This window comes from Mus caroli, unplaced genomic scaffold (genome assembly GCF_978045245.1).
Source record: "Mus caroli unplaced genomic scaffold, Mus_caroli_1 scaffold_1, whole genome shotgun sequence".
Lineage (NCBI taxonomy): Eukaryota > Metazoa > Chordata > Mammalia > Rodentia > Muridae > Mus > Mus caroli.
In genome coordinates, this window is record NW_028227256.1 from 63,217,421 (window position 1) to 63,229,666 (window position 12,246).

The 12,246-nt window shown below is 41.3% G+C and overlaps 1 protein-coding gene and 1 non-coding gene across 20 annotated transcripts in view; both read left to right on the top strand.

Moving 5' to 3' along the window:
* The window catches only part of Map2 (microtubule associated protein 2), a 278,479-nt gene that overhangs the window by 130,007 nt on the left and 136,226 nt on the right, over positions 1 to 12,246 (top strand). The gene's annotated exons all lie outside the window — the stretch shown is intronic.
* On the top strand, positions 12,051 to 12,187 carry LOC115032520 (small nucleolar RNA SNORA26). The gene has a single exon (XR_003838176.1). It is a non-coding gene; the product is annotated as a small nucleolar RNA SNORA26 (small nucleolar RNA).

The window sequence follows — 12,246 nt, forward strand, 5'->3', positions numbered from 1 at the left end:
CACAAGCTTCATGGCCTGGTTTATTTGTAAGTATTTCAGCATCAGAATTATACAACATTTGGATCAGCAAAGGAGGGGTCAGAAACTTTTATTGAGGTCCCACAGGTAAGGGAATAGATATCTTTTAACTCTTCTAGTTTAATATACTGTTCTTTTGAACTACTAAACATAATTTAACACTATTAAGAAGTAACACAAAATCATCATCGGGAAATCTTAGGTCCCCCAATTACTGGTAATTAAAAAGATATTTTTTGCAGAATCCACTTAGATTCATGTGAATTTTTGAATTCTATGGCTTCTGATTCTATTTGTGAGCTCAGACAATAGACTGTTGGCATCATCAGAATGGCTCATAATGAGAACATCCTGGCTGCATGATGAAGACCAAAAATTTGAGAGCTACATGTGAGTCTAATGACAAGTGATACTTGTCTTGCCTGTCTAGTAAAAGGAACAAATGATGACTTGTCTTCACAGACAGTAGGCATCTGCAGGGAAATTGTTATTTTCTTTGTGTTGAAGCCTTTCCTGCTTGGTTTTCAGAGTGTGAGCACACCATGATGGAGACTCTGTGTGTACTCCCATCCAGTAGAGCTACAGTCCCACTGCCTTCTGGAAAGTCTCGGAGGCTTACCTAAGCCCTCCCAAGTAGATTACATGTACCAAAAATATAGCAGCCATTTTGAAATGAATTTAGATCCCCAAAAGGTAGTAGGGACAGAAGGGGCCATGCTGTTGTAGGATCAATACCTTTTATTAAGTAATCAGATGTAGAATGATATAGAAATGAAAGCTGAAAGCATGATAACAGAAGGCGAGACAGAATGTGGACTCAGGGAGGAGCTCACACTTAGTCTCTCATGTGTTTTCATAGCTCATGTGAGAAACTCACTGAGGAGCTTAAAATATTGAGTTTGAAAGAATTTACTTTGGGATTCTAGTGATGTTTAACACATAACCTCATGCATACCAAGCATATTCTCTACTGCTACTCCACAATTCCAGTCTTGAATTCTGAACATTTTGACATAGACTTACTGTTTGCTCTTTGGAATCTGAACATCTTTTACTTATAACTTATGGTACAGAATAGTTGATAAAATAATGTAATGATGTTCATGTGATTCCTATATTCATTTATTTTACCCTAGGAACATGTTAATATTGTCCTTCTCTTACCTCTACATTCAAAAACACACACATTCTCTCTCTCTGTCTCTCTCTGTCTCTCTCTGTCTCTGTCTCTCTGTCTCTCTGTCTCTCTCACATGCATGTGCGAATGTACACACACGTAAGTGCTCACACTCAAATTTTATTTGGAACCATTTGCAGGAAGACAGTCATAGACATCATGGCACTTCAACTTTAAACAGTCTTTATTTTTAATGGCTATGACCACCACATTACATCATTTATAGAACTATAAGTTAACATTTAGTCAATAATATCACTCCATTGAAGAACTCATTTAATTTCCTTCAGTTTCCTAAAAATATAATTACTTGCTATTTTAAAAAGTGATTCAAAAATTAAATTAAACTTGCTATGTTTCTTTCGCATCCTTTGATTTATCGGAGAGCCTCTAACTTTTGCAAGCAATGCACTGATAGTCCCAGAGCTCCCGAGTGTCCTACATCATGTCATATACTATGGAACTTCTTGTTGATTCCTCAGTTTTGAGCTCAGAGCTTCTATTTGACAGGGGGAAATCCTAGCTGTTCTCAAGGACCTCTTAGCTGCTAATTGTTTAAAGTATCTTCCCATTTCTACCTCATATGAGTTCCCATTGTACTGTGGGGTGCAATGGGCATTTAAATTTTTTGGTTTGCTATTTTGAACTGTTATCCCTTTCATAAATGATGTTTGAAACCAAGACTGGACCATTATGGCTTTTTTTAAAAAAAATGAAGTCATTAGATGCCATGCCATTAGGACAGGCTCTTGGGTTGTCAGAGAAACCTTCAACTTATTCGGTGAAGCAACTATTAGCACCCACATAAGCCTCTCTGACTTGAAAATAAGTAGCAGACACAGGACAGATATGACAGGGGAGGCGAGCAATAAACTGGTATCTCAGGAACAAAGTGAATCCTCGTCTCAGAGCTGCATATGAGTAAATAGAACTGACAAATGGTTGTGGACCAAATTCTGACCTCCTCCTAGGTATCTTGTTAATTTAGTGCCTCAGGTTAGAAAAACAACCTTTTATGTTGTAGTCAGAATGGAACCTCTTTTAATGACAAAACTTCTATCTGATGAATGATGAATATCAAATGTTTTACCTCTGGATTGTCCCTTCTTACATTAATTTTGTAGGACTTCAAAATATGTGATTTTGAGAATTTAATATTGTTTGAATTTTTTTATTATGGGTACAGTCCCCTTTTCACAGTGAAGGTGCTCATGTCATGACATCATTGAAGTGTGTGTGTGTGTGTGTGTGTGTGCGCGCGCACGCACTCGCGCAAGCAAGCAAATAACTTTTCTAATGTGCTTCCTGGAATTTAACAGCAAGTAAAACCCTACCTCCTGTCTATAATTTCATTTCTAATTCATACTATAAATATCACTTGTTTTAACTTCCAGGCTCTCCTGAATGTGCTGCATAATTTTCTACTCTCTAATTAAAACTCCCTTTTAATATTCCCCCTGTAACCACAGGTAATGGAGAATTGGACAAGAAAGAAAAGAGCAAACAAGTGCTGCTTAGCATTTCATTAACTTCAGGGAAGCAAAGCAAAATAGTGCAGATATCTAGGAATCCGAAGATCTTTTTTTTTTTTTTTTTTTTAAGTTTCTTTTCCATATTTTATTTTGTGGAGTATCTGAAGTTAAATGTTGGAGAACAAGCTTGTTTAAAATACCTTGAATGTCAAAAAATTACTATTTTTACCAAAAAATGTATTATTTGGATATGAATCTTTAGATTGCTGAATTCTATTTTATTTTATTTTATTTATTTTATTTTATTTTATATTAGATATTTTCTTTGTATACATTTCAAATGCTATCCCAATTTTTTTCATTAGATATTTGACTGCTGAATTCTTAAGTTGGTGCAACTTGGAAGATACAAGACAGCTCAATATCCTCCATATTTATGTTTATTGGCCATTGATAATGGGAAAGGCTTCTTTTAATGTGGAGAGAGGCTACATGGGAGATTCTAGAAAATGAATGTACCAACTCAGGACCTTGTTTTTCCCTTTTCTTTTTTTTTTTTTTTTTTTTTTTTAATATTTTTATTACATAATTTCCTCAATTACATTTCCAATACTATCCCAAAAGTCCCCCATAGCGCCCCCCACTTCCCTACCCACCCATTCCCATTCTTTTGGCCCTGGCATTCCCCTATATTGGGGCATATAAAGTTTGCAAGTCCAATGGGCCTCTCTTTCCATTGATGGCCGACTAGGCCATCTTTCGATACTTATGCAGCTAGAGACAAGAGCTCCAGGGTTCCGGTTAGTACATCATGTTGTTCCAACAATAGGGTTGCAGATCCCTTTAGCTCCTTGGGTACTTTCTCTAGCTTCTCCATTGGGAGCCCTGTGATACATCCAATAGCTGACTGTGAACATCCACTCCTGTGTTTGCTAGGCCCCGGCATCGTCTCACAAGAGACAGCTATATTTGGGTCCTTTCAGCAAGATCTTGCTAGTGTATGCAATGGTGTCAGCGTTTAGAAGCTGATTATGGGACGGATCCCTGGATACAGCAGTCTCTAAATGGTCCATCCTTTCATCACAGCTACGAACTTTGTCTCTGTAGCTCCTTCCCTGGGTGTTTTGTTCCCAATTCTAAGAAGGTGCACAGTGTCCACACTTTGGTCTTCATTCTTCTTGAGTTTCATGCGTTTAGCAAATTGTATCTTATATCTTGGGTATCCTAAGTTTTGGGCTAATATCCACTTATCAATGAATACATATTGTGTGAGTTCTTTTGTGATTGTGTTACTTCACTCAAGATGATGCCCTCCAGGTCCATCCATTTGGCTAGGAATTTCATAAATTCATTCTTTTTAATAGCTGAGTAGTACTCCATTGTGTAAATGTACCATAATTTCTGTATCCATTCCTCTGTTGAGGGACATCTGGGTTCTTTCCAGCTTCTGGCTATTATAAATAGGGCTGCTATGAACATAGTGGAGCATGTGTCCTTTTTACCGGTTGGGACATCTTCTGGATATATGCCCAGGAGAGGTATTGCTGGATCCTCCGGTAGTACTATGTCCAATTTTCTGAGGAACCGCCAGACTGATTTCCAGAGTGGTTGTACAAGCTTGCAATCCCACCAACAATGGAGGAGTGTTCCTCTTTCTCCACATCCTCGCCAGCATCTGCTGTCACCTGAATTTTTGATCTTAGCCATTCTGACTGGTGTGAGGTGGAATCTCAGGGTTGTTTTGATTTGCATTTCCCTGATGATTAAGGATGTTGAACATTTTTTCAGGTGCTTCTCTGCCATTCGGTATTCCTCAGGTGAAAATTCTTTGTTCAGTTCTGAGCCCCATTTTTTAATGGGGTTATTTGACTTTCTGGAGTCCACCTTCTTGAGTTCTTTATATATATTGGATATTAGTCCCTTATCTGATTTAGGATAGGTGAAGATCCTTTCCCAATCTGTTGGTGGTTTTTTTGTCTTATTGATGGTGTCTTTAGCCTTGCAGAAGCTTTGTAGTTTCATGAGGTCCCACTTGTCAATTCTCGATCTTACAGCACAAGCCATTACTGTTCTATTCAGGAATTTTTCCCCTGTGCCCATATCTTCAAGGCTTTTCCCCACTTTCTCCTCTATAAGTTTCAGTGTCTCTGGTTTTATGTGAAGTTCCTTGATCCACTTAGACTTGACCTTAGTACAAGGAGATAGGAATGGATCGAGTCGCATTCTTCTACATGTTAACAACCAGTTGTGCCAGCACCATTTGTTGAAAATGCTGTCTTTCTTCCACTGGATGTTTTTAGCTCCCTTGTCGAAGATCAAGTGACCATAGGTGTGTGGGTTCATTTCTGGGTCTTCAATTCTATTCCATTGGTCTATTTGTCTGTCACTATACCAGTACCATGCAGTTTTTATCACAATTGCTCTGTAGTAGAGCTTTAGGTCCGGCATGGTGATTCCACCAGAGGTTCTTTTATCCTTGAGAAGAGTTTTTGCTATCCTAGGTTTTTTGTTATTCCAGATGAATTTGCAGATTGCACTTTCTAATTCGTTGAAGAATTGATTTGGAATTTTGATGGGGATTGCATTGAATCTGTAGATTGCTTTTGGCAAGATAGCCATTTTTACAATGTTGATCCTGCCAATCCATGAGCATGGGAGATCTTTCCATCTTCTGAGATCTTCTAGAATTTCTTTCTTCAGAGACTTGAAGTTTTTATTATACAGATCTTTCACTTCCTTAGTTAGAGTCACGCCAAGATATTTTATATTATTTGTGACTATTGAGAAGGGTGTTGTTTCCCTAATTTCTTTCTCAGCCTGTTTATTCTTTGTGTAGAGAAAGGCCATTGATTTGTTTGAGTTAATTTTATATCCAGCTACTTCACCGAAGCTGTTTATCAGGCTTAGGAGTTCTCTGGTGGAATTTTTAGGGTCACTTATATATACTATCATATCATCTGCAAAAAGTGATATTTTGACTTCATCTTTTCCAATTTGTATCCCTTTGATCTCCTTTTGTTGTCGAATTGCTCTGGCTAGGACTTCAAGTACAATGTTGAATAGGTATGGAGAAAGTGGACAGCCTTGTCTAGTCCCTGATTTTAGAGGGATTGCTTCAAGCTTCTCACCATTTACTTTGATGTTGGCTACTGGTTTGCTGTAGATTGCTTTTATCATGTTTAGGTATGGGCCTTGAATTCCTGATCTTTCCAAGACTTTTATCATGAATGGGTGTTGGATCTTGTCAAATGCTTTTTCCGCATCTAAGGAGATGACCATGTGGTTTTTATCTTTGAGTTTGTTTATATACTGGATTACGTTGATGGATTTCCGTATATTGAACCATCCCTGCATCCCTGGGATGAAACCTACTTGGTCAGGATGGATGATTGTTTTGATGTGTTCTTGGATTCGGTTAGCAAGAATTTTATTGAGGATTTTTGCATCAATATTCATAAGGGATATTGGTCTGAAGTTTTCTATCTTTGTTGGGTCTTTTTGTGGTTTAGGTATCAGAGTAATTGTGGCTTCATAGAATGAGTTGGGTAGAGTACCTTCTGTTTCTATTTTGTGGAATAGTTTGTGAAGAACTGGGATTAGATCTTCTTTGAAGGTCTGATAGAACTCTGCACTAAACCCATCTGGACCTGGGCTTTTTTTAGTTGGGAGACTATTAATGACTGCTTCTATTTCTTTGGGGGATATAGGGCTGTTTAGATCATTAACCTGATCTTGATTCAACTTTGGTACCTGGTATCTGTCTAGGATCTTCTCCATTTCATCCAGGTTCTCCAGTTTTGTTGAGTATAGCCTTTGGTAGAAGGATCTGATGGTGTTTTGGATGTCTTCAGGATCTGTTGTTATGTCTCCTTTTTCATTTCTGATTTTGTTAATTAGGATGCTTTCCCTGTGCCCTCTAGTAAGTCTGGCTAAGGGTTTATCTATCTTGTTGATTTTCTCAAAGAACCAGCTCCTTGATTGGTTGATTCTTTGAATAGTTTTTCTTGTTTCCACTTGGTTGATTTCACCCCTGAGTTTGATTATTTCCTGCCGTCTACTCCTCTTGGGTGAATTTGCTTCCTTTTGTTCTAGTGCTTTTAGGTGTGTTGTCAAGCTGCTAATGTGTGCTCTCTCTAGTTTCCTTTTGGAGGCACTCAGAGCTATGAGTTTTCCTCTTAAAAATGCTTTCATTGCGTCCCATAAGTTTGGGTATGTTGTGGCTTCATTTTCATTGAACTCTAAAAAGTCCTTAATTTCTTTCTTTATTCCTTCCTTGACCAAGGTATCATTGAGAAGAGTGTTGTTCAGTTTCCACGTGAAGGTTGGCTTTCTATTATTTATTTTGTTATTGAAGATCAGCCTTAGTCCATGGTGATCTGATAGGATGCATGGGACAATTTCAATATTTTTATATCTGTTGAGGCCTGTTTTGTGACCAATTATGTGGTCAATTTTGGAGAAGGTACCATGAGGTGCTGAGAAGAAGGTATATCCTTTTGTTTTAGGATAGAATGTTCTGTAGATATCTGCCAGATCCATTTGATTCATAATTTCTCTTAGTTTCACTGTGTCCCTGTTTAGTTTCTGTTTCCATGATCTGTCCATTGGTGAAAGTGGTGTGTTGAAGTCTCCCACTATTATTGTATGAGGTGCAATGTGTGCTTTGAGATTTACTAAAGTTTCTTTAATGAATGTGGCTGCCTTTGTATTTGGAGCATAGATATTCAGGATTGATAGTTCCTCTTGGAGGATTTTACCTTTGATGAGTATGAAGTGTCCCTCCCTGTCTTTTTTAATGACTTTGGGTTGGAAGTCAATCTTATCAGATATTAGAATGGCTACTCCAGCTTGTTTCTTCATGCCATTTGCTTGGAGAATTGTTTTCCAGCCTTTCATTCTGAGGTAGTGTCTATCCTTTTCTCTGAGATGAGTTTCCTGTAAGCAGCAAAATGTTGGGTCTTGTTTGTGTAGCCAGTTTGTTAGTCTATGTCTTTTTATCGGGGAGTTGAGTCCATTGATATTAAGAGATATTAAGGAAAAGAAATTGGTGTTTCCTGTTATTTTTGATGTTAAAGTTGGCATTTTGTTCTTGTGGCTGTCTTCTTTTAGGTTTGTTGAGGGATTACCTTCTTGTTGTTTCTAGGGCGTGGTTCCTGTCCTTGTATTGGTTTTTTTCTGTTATTATCCTTTGAAGGGCTGGATTCGTGGAGAGATAATGTGTGAATTTGGTTTTGTCATGGAATACTTTGGTTTCTCCATCTATGTTAATTGAGAGTTTGGCTGGGTATAGTAGCCTGGGCTGGAATTTGTGTTCTTTTAGTGTCTGTATAACATCTGTCCAGGATCTTCTGGCTTTCATAGTCTCTGGTGAAAAATCTGGTGTAATTCTGATAGGCTTGCCTTTATATGTTACTTGGCCTTTTTCTCTTACTGCTTTTAGTATTCTATCTTTATTTAGAGCATTTGTTGCTCTGATTATTATGTGTCGGGAGGTATTTCTTTTCTGATCCAGTCTATTTGGAGTTCTGTAGGCTTCTTGTATGTTCATGGGCATCTCTTTCTTTAGATTTGGGAAGTTTTCTTCTATAATTTTGTTGAAGATGTTTGCTGGTCCTTTGAGTTGAAAATCTTCATTCTCATCCACTCCTATTATCCGTAGGTTTGGTCTTCTCATTATGTCCTGTATTTCTTGGATGTTTTGAGTTAGGATCTTTTTGCATTTTCCATTTTCCTTGATTGTTGTGCCGATGTTCTCTATGGAATCTTCTGCACCTGAGATTCTCTCTTCCATCTCTTGTATTCTGTTGCTGATGCTAGTATCTATGGTTCCAGATTTCTTTCCTAGGGTTTCTATCTCCAGTGTTGCCTCATTTTGGGTTTTCTTTATTGTGTCTACTTCCCTTTTTAGGTCTAGTATGGTTTTGTTCATTTCCATCATCTGTTTGGATGTGTTTTCCTGTTTTTCTGTAAGGACTTCTACCTGTTTGATTATGTTATCCTGTTTTTCTTTAAGGATTTGTAACTCTTTAGCAGTGTTCTCCTGCAATTCTTTAAGGGATTTTTGTGCTTCCTCTTTATTGTCTTCTTCCTTTTTAGCAGTGTTCTCCTGCATTTCTTTAAGTGTGTTATTAACGTCCTTCTTGAAGTCCTCTATCATCATCAGGAGATATGCTTTTAAATCCGTGTCTAGCTTTTCCGGTGTGTTGGGGTGCCCTGGACTGGGTGAAGTGGGGGTGCTGGGTTCTGATGATGGTGAGTGGTCTTGGTTTCTGTTAGTAAGATTATTACGTTTACCTTTCGCCATCTGGTAATCTCTGGGGTTAGTTGTTATCGTTGTCACTATTTAAAGATTGGAGCAGAAGCTGTGTTCCACTCACCAGCAGTCTCTAAATCCTGCGGCGGGGGTCGTGGGTAGCTGACGGTACCCCGGTGCTGGTCCAGCCGGAAGAGGCCTGTGGTCCTACTCAGGCCGTTTTTCTGCTTCCCTAACTAATGCAGTCTCAGGTCCCGCGCAATTGGATTGGAGCAGAAGCTGTGCTCCACTCACCAGAAGTCTTAAGATCCTGTGGCGGGTGTTGTGGGCAGTTGGCGAGTGTCAGCAGACCCTGCGCCCCAGCTGCTCAGGTGCTTTTCTGACCAGAAGAGGGTTGTGGCCCTATGTAGGCCGGATTTCTCTCTCCCCAACCAGAGCAGTCTCAGGTCCCGTGTGATTGGACTGGAGCAGAAGCTGTGTTCCACTCACCAGCAGTCCCAAAATCCTGTGGCGGGGGTCGTGGGTAGCTGGCGGGTGTCAGGCAACCCTGCGCTCCCGCTACCCTGGCGCTGATCCGGCCGGGTGAGGCCTGTGGCCCTACTCAGGCCGGTTTCTGCTTCCCTAACTAATGCAGTCTCAGGTCCCGCGCAATTGGATTGGAGCAGAAGCTGTGCTCCACTCACCAGAAGTCTTAAGATCCTGTGGTGGGTGTTGTGGGCAGTTGGCGAGTGTCAGCAGACCCTGCGCCCCAGCTGCTCAGGTGCTTTTCTGACCGGAAGAGGGTTGTGGCCCTATGTAGGCCGGATTTCTCTCTCCCCAACCAGAGCAGTCTCAGGTCCCGCGTGATTGGACTGGAGCAGAAGCTGTGTTCCACTCACCAGCAGTCCCAAAATCCTGCGGCAGGGGTCGTGGGTAGCTGGCGGGTGTCAGGCAACCCTGCGCTCCCGCTACCCTGGCGCTGATCCGGCCGGGTGAGGCCTGTGGCCCTACTCAGGCCGGTTTCTGCTTCCCTAACTAATGCAGTCTCAGGTCCCGCGCAATTGGATTGGAGCAGAAGCTGTGTTCCACTCACCAGCAGTCCCAAAATCCTGCGGCGGGGGTCGTGGGTAGCTGGCGGGTGTCAAGCAACCCTGCGCTCCCGCTACCCCGGCGCTGATCCAGCCGGATGAGGCCTGTGGTCCTACTCAGGCCGGTTTCTGCTTCCCTAACTAATGCAGTCTCAGGTCCCGCGCAATTGGATTGGAGCAGAAGCTGTGCTCCACTCACCAGAAGTCTTAAGATCCTGTGGCGGGTGTTGTGGGCAGTTGGCGAGTGTCAGCAGACCCTGCGCCCCAGCTGCTCAGGTGCTTTTCTGACCGGAAGAGGGTTGTGGCCCTATGTAGGCCGGATTTCTCTCTCCCCAACCAGAGCAGTCTCAGGTCCCGTGTGATTGGACTGGAGCAGAAGCTGTGTTCCACTCACCAGCAGTCCCAAAATCCTGCGGCGGGGGTCGTGGGTAGCTGGCGGGTGTCAGGCAACCCTGCGCTCCCGCTACCCTGGCGCTGATCCGGCCGGGTGAGGCCTGTGGCCCTACTCAGGCCGGTTTCTGCTTCCCTAACTAATGCAGTCTCAGGTCCCGCGCAATTGGATTGGAGCAGAAGCTGTGCTCCACTCACCAGAAGTCTTAAGATCCTGTGGTGGGTGTTGTGGGCAGTTGGCGAGTGTCAGCAGACCCTGCGCCCCAGCTGCTCAGGTGCTTTTCTGACCGGAAGAGGGTTGTGGCCCGAAGATCTTTTAAGTAAGCCAGAAATCAAGGTTTCTTTCTTTCCCTCCCCAACCCCCTGCCCCTGTGATGATGTCAAAAGTTGGGTAAGAGGAGAACAGGGAGGAGACACACATGCAGAAGCAATGGGTTTAAAGGGCCTGTTTCCATATGAAGCCAGGCTAGACATGAAAAGGATCACAGAAATTGTAGTGGTGTAACCTGTGTAGAGTTGGCCTTTATTTTTCTGTTTTTTCTTTCGGTGTCAAATTCCAACCAGAGAGAAGGTATCCAATGCTTCTTGTGTGCGCTCCAGCATACTGGGGTAGGCAGGGAAGGTGATTGAGTTTGGTAGAGTGCTGTTTCAGGAATTTCTCATTTTCTTTTCTTTCTTTTTTTTTTTATTAGTTATTTCCTTTGTTTAGATTTCAAATGTTATCCCATTTCCTAGTTTCCCCTCTGAAAATTCCCTATCACCTTCCCCCTCCCCCTGCTCCCCAACCCATCCACTCCCATTCCTAGCCCTGGCATTCCCCTATCCTGGGGCATAAAGCCTTCACAGGACCAAGGGCCTCTCCTCCCATTGATGACAGACTAGGCCATCCTCTGCTACATAGGCAGCTAGAGCCATGAGTCCCACCATGTGTTTTCTTTGATTGGCGGTTTAGTCCCAGGGAACTCTGGGGGTACTAGTTAGTTCATATTGTTGTTCCTTCTATGGGGCTGCAAACCCCTTCACCTCTTTGGGTACTTTCTCTAGCTCCTTCATTGGGGACCCTGTGCTCTGTCCCATGGATGATTGTGAGCATCCACTTCTGTATTTGTCAGGCACTGGCAGAGCCTCTAGAAGACAGCTTTATCAGGCTCCTGTCAGCAGGCGCTTGTTGGCATTCACAATAGTGTCTGTGTTTGGTGGTTGTTTATGGGATGTGTTCCCATGTACACAAGCTGCTTTCAAAATAATTCAGTAAGCTCAGAAAATGACTAGGCTCAAAGAAGAACTCAGATAATAAGGTCCAGGTCAAGTAGCTTTTAATTTACTCATGGTTTGCTCTAGGAAAATTTATCTAATTTACATATCAATTTGCCCACCTTAAAATATGAAAACCATAATTCAACTTTCTGTATATGATCATATTAATAATTTATTTAATATACTTTAAATATTACTAAACATTCAACAAGCTCTTTTTACTATGTATTTATGCTAAATAGAAATGTTAACAAATTCCTTATCAATGTTTGAAAAAGTATGAACATGTTGGCCAACAAATGAGTGCATCAAAGACCCCATCTTTAATTGTATTTTCAACTTTATTTTGTTAAATTATTTAAATCCCTTTTTATAGGCATAATGTATTTATCAAAAGACTTTCATGTCTCTCTCTGTTACCCTCCTCACCAACTCAACATAAGACACACAGGGGATACTTTAAAAGGCTAACACAGAAGGGTAAAGGAACTCTCTATACAACCCAGAGGGGAAAACTACACCTTCTCTTAGCATCCTGTCTGAAGTCACAGATGAAAACAAACAAACAAACAAACAAACAAACAAACGACACATAGAGGAAGCAGCTGTGGC